This window comes from Primulina eburnea, unplaced genomic scaffold (genome assembly GCF_022965805.1).
Source record: "Primulina eburnea isolate SZY01 unplaced genomic scaffold, ASM2296580v1 ctg904_ERROPOS141710, whole genome shotgun sequence".
NCBI classification, from domain to species: Eukaryota; Viridiplantae; Streptophyta; class Magnoliopsida; order Lamiales; family Gesneriaceae; genus Primulina; species Primulina eburnea.
In genome coordinates this window covers 53,221-58,581 of record NW_027331665.1, presented here as the reverse complement: position 1 = coordinate 58,581, position 5,361 = coordinate 53,221, and the positions used below count along the sequence as shown (strand labels likewise).

General features: G+C 36.3%; 1 non-coding gene across 1 annotated transcript; it reads right to left on the bottom strand.

The window, feature by feature from the left end:
- Positions 1–3,831: 3,831 nt before the first annotated feature.
- Positions 3,832–3,937, bottom strand: LOC140822566 (small nucleolar RNA R71). The gene has a single exon (XR_012115988.1). It is a non-coding gene; the product is annotated as a small nucleolar RNA R71 (small nucleolar RNA).
- Positions 3,938–5,361: the final 1,424 nt, after the last annotated feature.

The window sequence follows — 5,361 nt, the reverse complement described above, 5'->3', positions numbered from 1 at the left end:
AAGCACATATACTACTCCACGTGAACATTATCCGTGTTTCGTAAGCACGGATGTTCCACGTGGGCGAGCATCTGTGCTGACCAAGAACGGATAATCGTCCACCTCATACCTTATTTGTATTTCGTAAGCATGGATACTCTATTTTACTCAAATTTTTTTGGTATTTTGCGCTCAATAAACATATGGATGCATCTTACTTTTGTATTTGTCCTTCAATAATTGAATCTTTTGCAAAAATTTCACGTGAATTCTGAAATATGTCTGATCAATCAATGAAAAGTTTACGATTTCTTTTTAATTTTATAGACGCCTATTATAATCTACATAATGTTGTGAACTTCGAAATGAGTTATAAATTTTCTCTTGCATTCGGCTTAAATTTTTCAATATCCTGAAAGATCTCTCATTCGAGCATTCTTCTTAACTTTTCTCTCAAATTTCCTCGGCAAAATGTCTAATATCGATGTACTCTTATATTTTGATGGTCATGTAGTTGTCGATAATGGATCGGTTGAATATAATCCATTTGTTAGATCAATACGAGTATTACGATCTACTAATTTGTTGGAGTTGGTTGAAGTTGTGCATAAAATGTCAGGAATCGATCCAATGAATTTTTTTCTGAAGTTGTCAACCAAATATTCATTCATGGAGAGATCATCTTGGCATTAAATTCAAGTCAATCTCGGTGATGATGATGGTTTATGGTTTATAATGCAAATATGACAATATGCATATGTTGCATTTATACGTGTAAGAAAATTCAATTGAGCATCATGTTGGATTTGATGATCATGAATCCTACGTTCCACATGCATCCGATTCAGGGTTCAATAACCAACCCGAAACTTCTAGATATGGTGGTTTCCAGGATCTAGAATCTTATGTTCCACAGGTTACTGAAGGACTCAGTAGTATAAATTTTGATAATGTAAGTGGGTCTTGGGATCAAGATATCAATGTCTTGTCGGAGCAAAATAATGCTCTATATTGGCCGAATACAACAATAGATACGAATGCTCGTTGTCCGGATCTTGCCACTAATAATGATATCTTTAGGAGTGATACTGAACCCGGTATGTCATATAGTGAGTCTGAAGAAGAAGAAGTGAATACATTTTCAAATCCTGATGAGGGGACATCATCTCGTCAACCACCTCGTGAAACTTTACAGAGGCAAACCGTACCATTTCTTTCTAACACTTATGAACTGCCATCATTTTTCAATAAATGTTTTGGGGAAGAGCCTCCTGATTCTGTCGGTTTACCTTCTGGAATGCGAACAAGCTATTATAATCCAGATATAGGTGAATTATGCGTTAATATATTATTTAAAGATAAGAATGATTCATTGTATCTTTGAGGGATTATTCTGTTAGAGTTGTCAAGCTTGAGTACCGTGTCGTGGATAGCACACGTAGTTTGTGGAAATTGCGTTGCAGAAATAATTCTTCTAGGGTCATTTGTAGATGGGGACTACGCGCTTTTTTGAAGGCCAAAAACTGGTTATTGGAAAATAACAAAATATGGCAGGCCTCACACATGTATATCTACCTCCGTTGGTGTAGACCACCACAAGATGAATAGTGATATGGTGGCACATACGCTATTGGGGGTTGTTCGTTGTGATCCTTCGTACGAGATTAAGTATATCATTGAAAATGTGAAAGATAAATATGGATATCAAATCTTGTATACGAAGGCATGGCGAAATTTGAAACGTGCTATGGAAATTGCTTATGGTATGATAGAGGTGGATTTTACGTGTTTATACGTATCTTGTTATTTCGCATTGTGTTGCATTTATCATTTAGATTTCATGCATTTTGTGTTATTTTAGCATTATTTTAGTTTCTGGTTATTTATGAGTTTAGTTGGTGAAAATGCAGGTGAGTTTGGAATAAACTGAAGATTTAAAGAAAAAATTCGAAAGTCATCCGCCCGGGCGCACATTTGTGTCCGCCCGGGCGCCTCCAAGGCGTGAAAGAAGGAGTTTATGTGAAAGTCATCCGCCCGGACGGAAACTTATGTCCGCCCGGGCGCATTAGAGAGAAAGTGAAATTCAAAATCTGCGAAGACCATCCGCCCGGGGGTAAATTCATGTCCGCCCCGTGCGCACTCGAAATTTTGGAAAGATTTGCTGGTTGATTTCTTCCCTAATTTTCTGGAGGAGGCTGATAAGGGAAGGCTAGGGACGAGATTTTGAGATTATTCAGACATATTGAGAGATTATTCAGCAGCCAAGGAGCCAAGGAAGGGAGAAGAGCTTGGAGAAAGCGCTTGGATTGAAGATTCGAAGATTTTTGAGCATCGTTCTTCGAGTTTCTCATCAATTATAGTATTTCTAATTTAGTTTCTATCTTTTAACCATTGTTTTGCTGATTTCAATCATGAATTCTAGTAGCTAAACTTTAGTATTTGTTTGGATTTAAGGGGATCCTACCCCAAACTTTGATTTAAATCAATTTACATATCGATTTTTTATTTGTTCTTGATTATACTATTGTTTTATCGTGTTGTTAGAGCGTAGCTAACTTTAACAACATTTTTATAGTGCAAGCGAGTTCGAGATAATAACTTGTGATAGGAACGAGTAGTATAATCCGTGGATATACAATTTACATAGATATATGAAATTGGATACGTGCCGATAGTCATAGTCCTAAGGGTCGAAAACTAGGGGATTTCACAAATCGACAAGCAATTCACTCTTGATAAATAATTAAAGACATTTAATTACTTCATTGAGTAGAATTAGTTTGGCATAGCTCGAGAGAGTGTGTTCAATTGAATAGAAAATCATGTCGGAAGCATATGATCATTATCGAATAAATTAATTAATTAACGAGGGGTAGGTGAACCGATATTCCCAACAAATTCATTTCTTAGTGAATTTTACTCAACCATTTTAGAAATTATATTTCATTACTTGATTTTGAATAATTTTTGTTTGCATGTTTATTTGATTTTAGTAGTAATAAAACACCCAATCACTTTTCGTTGCTAAAGATCTAATAACTGAAAATAATAATTGTTGAATACAGTCTTCAGTAGAACGATACTCGTACTCCGGTACATTATACTATTACTTGACATCGTGCATTTGCGTTTAATTTTGAGCATATAAAACATATTTTTATTAAGGATTTCACAGTGCAAGTTTTGCTCGATCAAGTTTTTGGCGCCGTTGCCGGGGACTGTTAATTCACAATTTTATTTTTAGTTGTTTCCTTTAGTATTCTCTATTTTACTTTGTTTGAAACCTTCGATTTCTTCACAGATATCTCGTCCAGTGCATGCCAAAGTCACTTGACGTGGAGGTTGAGCTTGAGTTTGATCCTGAAATTGAAAGAAATTTCCGCAGGAGAAGACAACAACAAAGACTAAAAGAACTGATGGAGAGGCAGTTGAATGATCAAGAGGAGGAACACCATGATGCTAGACGTATTGAGATGCCACGCCGCATACCGATGCTGGAGTATGCCCAACCTTCTTTGGATGGAGCACGCCCCAGCATTGTGAGGCCTATGGTGCGATCAAACCAGTTCGAAATCAAACCAGCTATAATTCAGATGATTCAAAACACAGTCCAGTTTGGAGGATCTGCAGTAGATGACCCAAACACGCACATAGCAGATTTTCTTGAAATTTGCGATACTTTTAAATTCAATGGAGTTTCTGATGATGTTGTTAGGTTGTGTTTGTTTCCTTTCTATTTATGTGATAAAGCTAAAGCATGGTTAAATTGTTTGCCTGTAGGTTCGATCACTACATGGGAAGACATGGCGAAAGCATTTTTCATTAAATACTTTCCTCCATCAAAGACCATGAAGCTGCGGGCAGATATTACAACATTTGCTCAATTCGATCAGGAATCTTTATATGAGGCATGTGAACGCTTCAAGGATCTACTACGAAGATGCCCACATCACGAATTACCACTTGGGTTAGTCGTTCAAACATTTTATTGTGGTTTGCTTACTCCTAACCGTACTATGATAGATGCTGCTGCTTGTGGAAACTTGTTGAGAAAAACTGCGGAAGAAGGATATGAGTTGTTGGAGGAGATGGCTGCTAGCAGCTATCATCCTCAATCTGAAAGAAACAACCAGCGGAGGAGTGCAGGAGTTCACCAGGTAACCGATTTTTCTGCTATTACTGCACAACTTGATGCTTTAAACAGGAAACTAGACAGCTTGAATGTGGGTGGCACGGCTATGCGTCTTCAAGAAATATTCTGTGAAAAGTGTGGAGGGGAACACTATGTGAAGGACTGTCAAGATGACAATCCATTTTATGTGCAAGAAGGGGCACCATTAAATCAAGTGGTAGTCCACAACCGTCCAAGGAATGATCCATATTCAAACACATATTGAAAGGGGATCGGTTATGGTGACCGGAAGCGCAACGAAAGTTTAAAAATTTTAATTTTCATCAAGAAATTTCGGCCACCTAGTGAAAGTTTGTAGCAAATACAATAAAACACAAAATGACATTCATAGTGTGTTAAGAAATGTACCTATCAATCACAAGGATTGATGTATGGCTCCAACTAAGGTGTAAACACCTTAGCTCTTCAATGGTAGAAACTATCTACAAGCTCTCCTTGTTCTTGAATCTTTCCTTCAAATTAGGCCCACCACCAACTAGTTAGAACCACTCTAATTTTGCACTAGAAAAATTAGAGCATTTTTCTTTGAGAAGTGTAGTGTTTCTTCAACAATTGAAGAACAAAAATGGAGGAGAAAAGAGCAAGGAATTTTCGGCCATCTTCATGCTAGGAGAGAGGGAGGAGAGCTTTCTTGGTTGTGAGAAAAGTTGTGTCTAGCATGTGCATGCCATGCCTTGGTTGTGCAAAAAGTTGTCTCCCAACCTTTCAACTTCCTAGCATGCATATATTATATGGTTTTTAACAAATTAAAAAAACCATGGACTAAATTTAATTATCTCAAACATATTTGAGACTAATTAAACATTACTTGAATTTACCCAAGTCCCACTAGTTAAATAATTAATTTAAATTGAGCTCTACAAGACTCAATATGATTTAATTAATTCAACACTTGAATTAATTTAATTATTTGGACTCTACTAGGTCCACTAGTGTTTAATTAATTCAACACTTGAATTAATTTAATTTAGTCCATAATAACGTTTATGAAAATCACAATTTTCAAATACATTATTCACTTGGCCAACTTTTAATTTAGGAACACTTCCATAAATTAAAATTTACATTTCTCTCATAGAAGTCATACTTCTATTTTCTTTACGCTTATAAACTCATTTATAAGCCGTTCAACACATTGAACTAATTTCTCCTTTATAGAAGTCATACTTCTAATTTTCCTTGCGCTTATA